General features: G+C 35.0%; 1 non-coding gene across 1 annotated transcript; it reads left to right on the forward strand.

Moving 5' to 3' along the window:
• The first annotated feature begins 8,495 nt into the window (after positions 1-8,495).
• On the forward strand, positions 8,496-8,602 carry LOC128036329 (small nucleolar RNA R71). Its single transcript, XR_008193127.1, has one exon. It is a non-coding gene; the product is annotated as a small nucleolar RNA R71 (small nucleolar RNA).
• Positions 8,603-13,420: the final 4,818 nt, after the last annotated feature.

A 13,420-nucleotide genomic window follows, 5' to 3' on the forward strand; every position in this document is an offset into this window, starting at 1 on the left:
AATAAACATGATAAATCAAGTATGTTATTACAACCATCTCATGATTGATCTTTTGGCATACTCTAACAGAATGTTACCTGTATTTCTATTATTCTGGGGTGGTCTCCCTTTTGCAGCTGTATTACTCGAACGAGTACTTTAAGCCTTTTCTTTATCAGACCTTTCTGGGAAATCTCTAAGAAAATCCCTTTTTGAGCTCGAATGATGCTTTCCTTTGTCTCTTCCAGAATAACTCACCGAAGCTGATGAATGACTGTGGAATTCATTTGATTTCTTCGATGGAGACGAGAATAATTTTCCCATAGGTCATTTTCTCGTATCACGTGCTTCAGAATCTGCTTTTCTTTTTGCTTTACTGAGTTCCTCGGCATTGTGTGCTCTACCGACTAAAACCACAAATTCTTTCAACTCAAGTATCCTAACTAGTAGTTTATTATCTTCATTTAAACCATCTTCAAAATGTGTACACATGACCGCTTCTGATGGTATACACTCTCGAGCATATTTGTTGAGTCGTAAAAATTCTCTCTCATACCCGACAACTTTCATTCGGCCCTATTTCAATTCAAGAAACTCTGAGTTTCTTATCAAGGAACCACTGACTTACATATTTCTTTTTGAACTCTGTCTGGAAGAATTCCCAATTCACACGGTCTTTCGATACAATTGTAATCAAAGTGTTCCACCACTGATAAGCTGAGTCTTTCAACACAGAAACAACACATTTTAAACATTCAATCGGTGTACATGATAAATCATCAAAAACTCTAATTGTATTTTCCAACTAGAACTCGACCTTTTTTGGATCATCTTCGGCTATACCACAGAACTCTTCAGCCCCATATTTTTGAATTTTATCAATCAGAGGTTTGCTTGTATGTGTTTGTTCCAAACCCTAAGGAACTACGGGGACAAGTTGGGGTATGGTGGGGGTGGAGGTTGTTGAGCCATTGTGTTCGTCCTCATGAAGTATGTAAACCATCTGGAAGAAGGATTCTTTAGCCTCTCCTCCCTGACCCTCAAACACGGGCTTACTACCACTAGAAGCTGCTTCGTGAATTGAGGCTTATGCGTTACTTTTAACCTTCTCGGAATTGACTCGGTTGGACAACATCTTATCTATATGAAAACATAGTTCAATTTAAGTCAGAAGCTATCACACTATCACATGGTATATAATGACATGTATTTCTAGACTCCATACATGCTACATTCAGTCTGAGAACCGACTAAATCGTAGCTCTGATACCACTAAATGTAACACCCTTAACCCATATCCTTCATCACTTTAAGTTTATGGAACATTACTGTACAATCAGAAGATTTAAACTTAATTAAATTTAATAATAGAAACATATCATGAACCAATCATATACATATATACTGTCCCTAAATTGAGCCCTCGAGCTATAGAAATACTTTAGAAACGATTCAGGACCAATTTGAAATCATTTGGAAAGTTTAGGAAAAAGTCACAAAAATTTAGAAAAAGTGGTCAAACGATTGAGACACACGCTCGTGTCTCTGGCCATGTAACCTTCGAACGAGGGACACACGACTGTGTCACACGCTCGTGTGCCAAGCCGTGTAACTCTCTGAGTTGCCCCAAACGCCTGGGTTCCAGGCCGTGTGTTAGGCCGTGTAACTCACTGACTTTAAAGCAAAAAAATTCACTAGATGACACACGATCTTGGCGCCAGGCCATGTCTCACACACGACAGAGTGACATGCCCGTGTGGACCCAAATTTACGTAAAATCAAGCCATTACAACACCAATTCATGCATAAACCTTTGGATCATTTGTGCATAGTTTAAAGGCACCAAAACCCTACCTAAACATAAATATGTATATGCCATTCCAAGAACCTAATTCAACTAATCAATATGCCATTCAAGGCACCTCAAATGCATTCAATAACACTTACACAAACATGTCAAATTTACCACATTTCAATCATCAATTATTAGTTAAATACTTTCCAAAACATGCCATAACTTGACCATAATCATACCAATTCGAAACATACCATAGGATTCATTCAGAACATGCATCATAAGATAACCAAAATGACACCATCTAGCAAGGCATCAAAGTGTACCAACCAAGTTAACTTCCATAACTTATACATACCAAATCACCTACTAAACATTTAACAAAATGCCATTACAATTCACCCTATACATGCCAGTATAACCTTGGCCAAAACATTCAAAAACTACTGATATTTATGTTGGATAGTGTGATAGATCTGTAACGAGCTTCCAAATCAATCGAGCTTTTGATAATCTATAAAACATAGGAAAGAAACTACATAAGCAATTAATGCTTAATAAGCTTGTATAAATTAAAACATAACTTACCATTTCATTTTCATAAAGCATAAACATATTATAACCCAAAACATAAGCTTGGCATAAACCTATACATCATCATTAATACACAAGTTAGCACACTTGCACATAAATATTATGAACCAACCATAAGATAAGTCATTTTCCATATGGAATACATCAACTAGTTCATGCATTCTTTCTATAAAATCATGCTTGATTCCATTTGAATACTTACCATTTCAATCCCTTTTCTTTCTCGTTGAACGATTTAGAATTTCATCGGGCAGTCGGGAAAGCTCACACGAAGTGTGCCTTTACATAAAACCGTAACCTTTCCTTTACATCATTGCTCACACGAGTTGTGAAATGGGCTTGCTCACACGAACTGCGATTTAGAATGTAAGCTACACGATGCTACTCACATGAGCTGTGTAGTATTCACAAAAAATGCAGGACCTCAGCCAACGGTAGGACATTAAGACCAGCACTCGAAACATGAAATCTCTAATGACATGTCAGTTGTATCCTAAGAACTCCTAAGGTTCAACTGGGACTAGATATCCATCATTTCTTCATAGTAGTGATAGGTTTATGTATCGATCATTTGCATTATAAATAACATAATGTCATTCAATTAAAATCATAAATATAATAACTGGTCATACGAAATTACCTCGATGACTAGGGTGTAGAAGTTAAATCAAGCTATTTCAAAGCTTTAGCTTTGCCTCGATTTAGGTCCATACATGGTTTATCTTGATCGTGCAAAGAAATAAGCTTGATCGATCCTTCAAACTCTAACAATTGTGTTTTCTCCTTTAATTTACAGTGGTGGGTGAAAATAAGAAAGATGAATCAATTTTTGTTTCATTTAGTTTAATTTTAATTTACCTAATTCCACATCCTAGGTCTTCCCGTTCCGTCATCTGGCTTATGTTCTTCATGTAGCATTCAGATCGAATGACTCTATGAAATTATGTCGATACATCCACATATTATGGGCAACGTAAGAGACATCTCTATTTTTCTCTCAAAATTAATAAAATACTATTAAGATAATTATTAAATCCTCTGCAACTATCTTCAGGGGTATGTTGCGACACCCTCAGCTCACGACATTGAAGGCAGTTTCTTACTTTCTCCATTTTGTTCTCTATGTTACGACATCAGATCTCCCATGTTGGGACATAGCGTCCAGTATTGGTCCAAAATGCCTTCTAATCATCTCTTGTACACTCACAAAGTATGTTAGCTCTCATTTAGGCCTCATTCGGCCCTTAAGGTCAATAAAAGACTAAATATGCACATTTTATTGGATGTAAGCAAAACTAAAGAAACTTACTTAAAGCACAATGAAAATGCTTGTATTCAAGCTCCTTAAATGTGAAAACTAGTTTAATCTGGTACACTGAATTACGGCAGATCAAACTCACCCACACTTAGGTCATTGCTTGTCCTTTAGCAATCATAAAAAGATATGACAAATAAAGACGATGACCCTTGAGCAAGTATGGTACAAGTATTGATTTCAGAGCATATGACTTAGGTCTTTCATGTTCACTAACAATTTTAACATGATGAGTAGTTTACTTACCACCTTTTTATAACAAATATCTAAGTTCAGTATGTTACAAAATATACAAGCATTAAGGTTCTCACTTATAGAAATCCATCAACAAATCATACAAGTACTTTGATTATCCGAGTAGAAAAAAAATAGTCGTTTATGTGAATGTTTAGTAGGATGTCTATTCATGTATAAGGATACTTAGGTCACATAGGGCTTTTCAGCTTGTAACATTCTAAGGCTTAGGATAGCTATGAAATTCAAAAATAATAAGCATCAAAAGGTTAGAAACAAGAAAATAGTTTGGCACATCATATTGATCCCTATTTTCCCCCTCTTAGTGACCTTTACCCACTCACCGCCTTATTTCTCCTTCTCTTACTTTCCTTGTCTCACTATCTATAGGAAGTCATAGCATGACATAGTAACTATGGCTAGCCTTATGAGTTTTTGTGCACTAATGACTGAGTTTTTCTTTCTTTTGTGACTTTTTCTCTTTTAATCCATCTCACTCATGAATTCCTTTTCGCTAGTTTAAGACTTTTTCTACTCCTACCAATTTGCTTTTTGGATTTTTCATTTTGTTTCACACATTAGGCTAACTTATTGTTCCTATATCACACCAACCTTTCCTTTTTCACTCTAATTTTACAAGCTTTGCCGTGATGTATCTACTTAAACCTCAATATGTATGGTCAGACGTCTATAATCGTGTGATATAAGGATCAAAGAAAAATGACATATACAAATTAATGTTTTCAAGCTTGGGGTTTGTAATGCGGTTCATCAAGAAGTGCCAAAAGGCTCAAAATTGGTACTAAATGTGAAGTATAAATTGGATGTGTTCCAAAAAATGCCATAGCTCATCCTTAAATATCACATCATGCACAAATTTAATCGACCAAATAAACACAAATTCATCCATTTACCATTCATACTAGCATGATCGTTTCCTTGTATTTTCTATATCACTTTGGTACAAACGATGGCTTAATACCTATTTACAGTGTAACATATAAAACTTTAGTAGTCCAATAATAAAAAATTTAAAATCACCTATAGTCATGCCAAATTTATTCATAAACACAAACAACCTTTGTACATGCTCCTAACCAATCACTTGTATTTCTACAAGCTCAAGCACACAAAAGAAAAATCTAAGAAAAATATAGATGACTATTCTCACCAATGTCTTGTTGAGCTCGTGCCAACCTTTTTGATAAAGTGGGTGTAGCTATTGTTTCTTGTTGTCGCTTGTTCTTGTCTTTATTCTGTTTGGCTCGAAGCTCGAAGTATTTTTGGAACAAGGTGTCCTCAATAATGCTTCGGGATGGTTTCAACGACTACTCAGTGGATGTCATGGGTGCACTCATCTTTTTACATAAATTCGTCAGTAGATGGGGAAATAGTTTTCCCACCTTTTGGCTACTAATGCATCTTCCTATGTTTTGGTGGATCCATTTGCCAACACATACCTGCTTTTTCTGAAAAATAGCATAGAGTAAAACTGCTCTAAAGGCATTAATGTTAGAAACATTTAAGCAAGTACAATTATTGTGCAAATGAATTGAATCCATACCTTAGCTATAGAAAACATAATAGCTTGGTGAAAAGATACTAGGATATTGGTACCTGTGCGATAATTCGATTAACTCCTTCCTTCAGTTAAAAATTTTATAATATTATCCATATCTATGTCTATAAAATACTCTAAGTCAGTTTCATCAATGAAATCATTCTCATAGTATGGACATTATAAAAGTCAGAAATTATTCTAGAGGTTAGTTGCACCTCTTTCCCTCGCACAAGTACTATATCCCATATATGACCTTTAGTATTTCTAGGCTTGTGGTCCTATAGAGATGCGTAGAACTCTTGGACAATGAGGACCACAACATTATCCTTCGAGATCATCTAAAAATGTTCCCATCGATGATATCTAACCAAATGCCATATTTATTTACACAAAATCATCGATGGATCAAATCCCCTATCTTGAATGAATGCTTTTCCTTGAATTTCATTAAAGTATTTCTCAACATTCATATTTAAGAACATAGAGGTAGTTCGAACCATCGATGGCTCTGTTTCCATGGTTCGCCTAACTTTCCTAGGAGGCACCGTATTTCAATCCTAAGTAAATAATTCAATGAAATAGTAGAAAGTTTGAGTTTAGAAACCCTTAGCCTTAAATATATAGTCGAAGTTTGTTTGAATTCCTTGCCATCCCACGATATTCCCATTTCTTTTTGCATTGAGTATGATTGAGGAGTTTGTGAAGAGGTAATAAGATGTTTGTGAAATTGGGGGTTTAGGGTTTAAGAGGTTTTGAATGATTTGAAAAAGTTGGAGGGATTATGGATTAGGAGGTGTTTTAATTAGAAGTAAATAGGGTTTTAGGCTATAAAATAGAGTTTTAAAGGGTTAAAAATCGAGTTTAATCAATGGTAGGTCATCGGGTTGTATGAATGGGTTGGGTCAACCTTGCAAAAAAAAATTTGCAGCAATGTCGTAACATCCCTGGTAGGACACCGATGTCGTGAGTCAGGGGTTCTATGTCTCCATACATCCATTAATTTGGAGATCCTTAGGGACTATCTACTACGTCATGACTTGTTGTTGTGATGTCGTGACATCGACTTTGTTTCAGCCCAAAACTCCATCTTAAGGATGTTTCGATCTAAAGATAAACCTACATCAAATAAAAGTTAAAATCTAAACTATAAGGTTAGTTAAGTATACAATAATTTAAAAATATCATGCAAAAATTCACAAATTTTAAGTTATACTGACAAATTTATCCAGCAGTATTGTCAGTTCACCCGTGGACGATATTTTTATCCTATTAGTATTAGTCCACCGTTCGTCGTGCCATTCTGCCCTTGCCCATTTGTCCCTTTCCTTGAACCTGTTTATTCTTTCTGCATGCATAAAAGGAAGTGTGTCCCTTGACTCGGGGACATTAGGAATAAATATATTTTTACATTGCTCCCTTATCTTCCTTCTATCTTTCTTGCTCGGTTGATGGCCACATTTAAAGGTTCCAGTCTCACCATTAATTTTCATAGTTAATTCATTTTTCTCTAAATCAATGTTGGATCTAGAGGTGGCTAGAAAGGGTCTCCCTAATAAGATCAGTATTTCACGATCCTCTTTAAAATCAAGCACCATAAAATTTGCAGGAATAATAAAACTTCACTTCGACTAGCACATCTTTTAGTACTCCCTTCGGATGTACCGATGATCTGTCAGCCAATTGTAATGTTATTTGAATTGTTTTAAGATTCCCTAGCCCAAGTTTTTCAAAAATTGGTAAGGGCATTAAATTGATACTAGCTCCTAAATCACATATAGCTCTATTAGTGTTAATGCTCCCTATTTCTATGGGAATAGTAAAACTTCTTGGGTCTTTCAACGTTTGAGGTACCTGTCTTGAAATAATCATGCTACAGGAAGCACTTAAATTAACTTGTTGTCCTACCTTGATTTTCTTACGCCTTGCCATAATCTCCTTTAAAAACTTGGCATACTTGAGAACTTTCTCAATTAACTCGATTAAAAGTAGGTTAATGTTTAATGTTTTAAACAAGTTCAAGAAACTTACAAATTCATCTTTGTCCCACTTTTGTCTTTCTTCTAATCTTGATGGGAATGGGACTTTTGTGATTTCAGCATCTTTATGTGTCTTTTTTCCTGTCTCAGCCGCTGGTGCATTCTCCTCCTATAGTTTCGGTCAGTTTTATACTTCTAGGGAGTTGTCTTGAGGCTCATTAGTATTATCCACAATTACCTCTGGGGTAGGTATTTCTGGGCTACTTAGTACTTTGCCCGATCGGAGTGCTATAGCTTTCACATGCTCTTTACCTTCCCTCCATGGATTATACTCTGTATTGCTAGGGATAACTGTGCCAATTTTTCTTTTAATGTTGTCTATCATGCTCATCAATTGACTCATTTGATCTTCAAGCTTAGTCAATATTCTTGTTTAGTCAGTGCACTCAGATTGCATCTGCTTGACATTTATTCTCATTGACTACATCTCACTCTCAATTCTATCCAGACGTTGACCACATACAGTATGGTCACTCGGGTTGGTTCTATCCTAAGGTTTCTTCAAGTAAGGAGGTTGGCAATTAGTATTTTTAACTTGATTTGAACAGTTACCTCTTCCTTGGTTTCCTCCCAATCTCAAATTTGGGTGATCTTTCCAACCGGGATTGTATGTATTTGAATAAGGGCTTCCACCCCTATTCCCAATGTAATTTATATCCTTAATAGAAATATTGATGTAATGGAAGAGTGGCTTGTCTCCTCCATGCATAGACATTGTAGAAGCAGATTCGATGCGGTTGAGTTTATCCACTATTTGCTGATACTTATCATTCTATTGAATAACTTTTACCGTAGTAGTTTCTGGCCATATGTGAATCATTTAGTTGGCCATTGACAAGAGTTTAATGCCATATTTTCAATAATTTCGTATACATCCTTGTATGTCCTATTCAGAAGGGCTCCTCCTGCTGTTTCGTCTAATTTAAATCGTGTTTTTGCATCCAACTCATTATAAAATACCCCAATCGCATCCACTTAGGAAATCCATGGTGTGGGCATTTTTGAATCAACATCTTGAAACATTCCCACGCCTCATAAAAACTTTCTCCTTCCATCTGTCTGAAGTTAGTGATCTCTCTTCTTAGTTGGACTGCTTTACTGATTGGCATCCCATGTCGTGATAGACCCTGGTGCCTGCGAGTCTAACCAAGAAAAAGCGTTATCAATAAAAAAAGTGGAACACCCAAAGACAAATAGCTTCATTACTGCCGCTAAATTGCATATTATTTTGGATCATTTGTATCATCGCCGGTTTGATCTTGAAATTATTAGCTGTACTCATTGTTCTTGTTATACTTTCCTGAACCATGTCTAGACTTGGTAAGGCGTGGTCTCTTAGAGTTCTCTCATTTTGAGCCATATGCACATTTATGAGTAGCTGTGGTGCTAGTGGGTCTCCTAAGGCGTTATCATCAGCATCGTCGGATAATGCATTGTCATGTGGTACGTGTTGGGTTGTCTAGATGCCCCATGGCATAGTAAAAAAATTATTCCAGTGATCCAAACTAGGAATCCATGCACGAGGAACGAATTGGGAAGAAAAGGTTTGAAAAATATACCTTTCGTACTCTAAAAAATAGGAAGGAAGCACTGTTGTTTTAATCCCCTTTGAATGCTACCGATCCAAATCCGCAACAAAATTGTCCTGGCCTCTAAGTAGTCCACCCTGTTGCGAGCGTACGAAAAAAACTCTCACTGAACGTTTCAAAGAGTTTTTCCAAAAAGAAATACGGCTACTTTACCTAGGTTCTTTTATTTTGTTGGTGAATGTTGGTTAAACAGTCTTCTACACCCTAGGGTTTTATTTTATGATTCATTTCCTTTTATTTATTATTCCGTAAATAATAAAATGAAATCCCCTTTTTGGTGCCATAATATATATGAAAATATCACAGTGTAATATCCTTTCCAAAAGGATATTAATTTCCATATATATTTTATGTTTAACCAAAATTAATTATTATAATACTTTATTTTAATTATGAATCAAATTCATACATTTATTTAATTATGTTCTCCATTCTTGTACAACAAATTTGTACATATATTGTGTTTATTATTTAACTATCAAATTGAATTAATTCAATAATTAATATAATTTTCGTGATAGTTAAATTAAATACCAACTGCGATTAGATTTTGTTCGTTTCAACCATAGGGTGTGACCCTGTAGGCTGTTGTAACATTTGTAGTAATACTAGAACACTTCTAACATTACAAGCAATGAATGGCATCTAGCACTACATCATCGCTACCCAAGTTACCAGAAGTCGTGGTTCAGCATAACCTTTCTGTGCTAAATTTTCATGTATTATATCCTTTTGTCCTTTAAATCTGAATTGAACACAAGTCATGAAATAGTCACACTTGTAAAGTCCAATCTCATGTTTCACGATACCCGGAGTAGAATATAATAAACAAATAAGTTTAATATCTCATATTAACTTATTTGAGCATGGACATGCATTTCTAGTCTCACTTTATCAAGTGGCCTAAGATATTGCTCCCATTATGTAGGAGAGACAAATCTTATCTTGATCAATCATATCCCACTACATAGATTGTGACATACCCAACATCAGTGTTTATAGTACAACCTATTACAGTAGATTTTTGACTGTATTAAAATATACGACTCACTATGTTGGGATAATGATGATCTCAAGTTTAAGGATCGTATACATATTTATCAGTATGAGTAATGTTGTGACTATTATATAATAATCCAAGAAACATACTTATAGAGGGTTAGTCCAATATGTCGTTCTCTAACATTTACTCATGTATTGACTTTGACATCCCTATTCTAATGACAACACTTTTTCATCAATCAACTACATGTTAGTCTTAATGCATTATTGTTGACCAAGCCCACAATAATACTCAACTAAGGACCTTTTAAGAATAATCATATTATTCTCAGGACATTATTATAAAACAATTTATTTATATACACAGAAAAGAAACTGAAATAATAATGATAATGTCTTATATTAATAAATGAGGTAAAACAAGTATGTTATATCATCTCATGATTGGTCTTTGGGCATACTCTAACAGTACGTTACCTGCAACGGGTGGTGGTTGTTCTTGCATTTGCTGTTGCTACTATCAGCGATTCCTTTGGATTATTTCCTTTGGATCTGTGGCTACTGCAATAGGTGTGCTCCTATAATAGGTGTACACTTTCACCTTAAACTAGTTTGGACGGTGAAATCGAAAGATAAGTAGTTCTTACTGACTCATTATTTGAGTGGAAGATTGGAAGATCCTACTAGGATAATGGCTAGTTGATTGACGAGGAACCCGAAGCGATACTTGATGGGAAATTTCGAAGCGAGTTACTCACCTATAACCAGATTTGATTTCTCCTATCTTTTGATCTCTTGAAGTTTATTTCTTTATGTTATTTTATTTTGTTATTATAAAAAGAATCTTAAAAAATCTCTTTTATTTTACCATCGTACTATAACTAAATTAAAGTAATAATTAGATATTTAAGTCTTTAGGTTAAAATTGATCTAGCACTTGCCTCCATTGGGTACGATCCATGGAGTACTCACCTTCTCCACTGTAACTACATTACAACTGAACCCATATACTTGAAGATATCGCCTCATATATCTGTATCTTTTGCTACAGTATTCACACTCTGGCCGTTAGTATGTCTGAATGCGGTCAATGCCGGCGGAATATTTTGCCTCCACCCGAACTGTTGTATCACTCAATCCGATTCATGCATCTCCAGTATTACATAAACTAACAATGACACCATTGAGTCCTACTTACTCCGAATGGAAAAAATTCAGGCGGGACGCATTCTATGATATCCGGATCAATGTATGACATCCATTCAAACTATAGTGCAGAATTATAAATTTTTTTACCTACAAAATTTTGAATTCCAAATCATTGTGTATTTATTATTTGCTTGAAAAATTCAATAACTAACCTCGACTTTCAAGCGTTGATCTAATAACAACTGAAGATCCCTGAGCTGGTCCGATCATCCTACATAACTCGGCCCATGGTTACACCTACTCAAAAAATATGTTAATTCAAGTGCTAAAAGTAACATATTTTAACCTCGTTCATAATACGTTTTTGGGTCAGTATTCAATCTTAATTGTGAATTTTATGCTCCCAACCCTTTAAATTCATGTTTTTATGCCTAGTAGAACATCTGGGAGGAAAAGGAGTGAAAAATGAATGAAAATTAAAGCAAGCTCTAGGAGCCACATGGGTTGACCCATTCCACACGATCGTGTGACCCACACGGGCTACCACACGTCTGTGTGATAGGCTGTGTCGATTGCCAGATTTTCACTCTAAACAACAAAAAAATTTGCAATTTTTAGGTTTTTTCGGGCATTCTAAGACATAAGTATGACAATAAAAAAATAGGAGAGAGTCGTCATAGAATATTCAAGAAAACAACCCGAGAAAAACCATTGAAGCCGATTTCGAAGCAAATTTTTGTCAAGATTAAAGATTCACATTTGATTTCTTAGGAAGCCATCATGAGTTTATTTGTTTTTGTGGTTATTCTGTCTTTTGATTTTTATTTTACGTAGTAAATACTTACCCATAATAGGGATTTTAGTTAGGAAGAAATTTGAATTAATCAACCTAGAGGTAGTTGCTCTTACTCTCGAAAGAGATATTAACATAATTTAGAGATTTCTACGAATCAAGTTACTAAGTAAAGAAATTGCAAAATTTAGATTGATAGTGACAGATGAAGTCTAGATGAATTCTTTCTTGGGTATTGTTTTCCTTCTTGGTTGTTAATTGATTATTTTTATGTTTTGTTCTTTGTCGTGTTCATTAGTTAATTAATTTAGTTCATTTTAGTTTTTAATCAATCACTCAATTTATTCGGTTAAATAATAGAAAGATTGTAATTACTAGTACTTTTAGTCTTCATAGGAATAATATATTTGCTCACCGTAGCTATACTATTAATTAATAGGTGCACTTGCCTTAGTCAAATTTTTAGTTAGTTCCATGGACATCAAGTTTTTGGTGCCATCGCCGGGGAGTAGAAATATTAGGAAAATTTCATTTGTATTAATTTAGCCATTTTTAATTTTTTTTTGCTTGGTTCTTACAGATTCTTTTGGTTTATAACTAGAGGTAACCCGTTAGAATTAAGAGTTTTTTATAGTGAAATTGAAAAGACTGTTCATAGAAATCGGAGAGAAGATAGAGAAGCAAAGCAATGTCAATAGGTTTTAATAGACGATCAAGAGAAAAAGGACATTACTATTAAGATGGATGATAATCCTAGTAATCATCAATCTTTTGCTCCTCGGATTATGTATGACTATGCTAAGTGATAACTCTTGAAAATAGTTATATTTCATATCTTTAGACCAAGCTAATTGCTTGTACTTGGGTACATTTAGTTGCATTTTCAGAAATTTTATTAGTATTTTTATCATTGCATTTGGAGCTTGGGCTGTGTTTAAATAGTAGGTACTTTTAATTGCTTGTGGTAGGGCTGTGTTTGGTGGTTTGGTAGGTGTAGGTTGAGGAACGAGAAATAAATGAGTGAAGGTTTGCCGTGGTAAAAGGTTGGAAGTTGCCAACACGAATGCCATGACAATCCCAGGAAGACCGAGTCAACACTCAATGCATACCAGTTTCAGTCTAACTGTACTTGTAGCAGAAATATCTGCTTAAAAAAGAGGAGAAGATATTCTTGGGTTGTGGGTTTTTATCCTGGAAAAAAAAATTTAAAAAGGAGAAGATAATCTTGGGTTGTTGAAAAAAGAATTTAAAAAGAGGAGATGATAAACATGGTTGTTGGATTTACCCTAGGGAAAAAGCCTATAAAAAGCCAAAGGAGGAAACCTAAAAAGGGCGAACAAGGGTAGAGATCCATAGGCAAAACTAAAGGGTAA

This window comes from Gossypium raimondii, chromosome 13 (assembly GCF_025698545.1).
Source record: "Gossypium raimondii isolate GPD5lz chromosome 13, ASM2569854v1, whole genome shotgun sequence".
Classification (NCBI taxonomy): Eukaryota; Viridiplantae; Streptophyta; class Magnoliopsida; order Malvales; family Malvaceae; genus Gossypium; species Gossypium raimondii.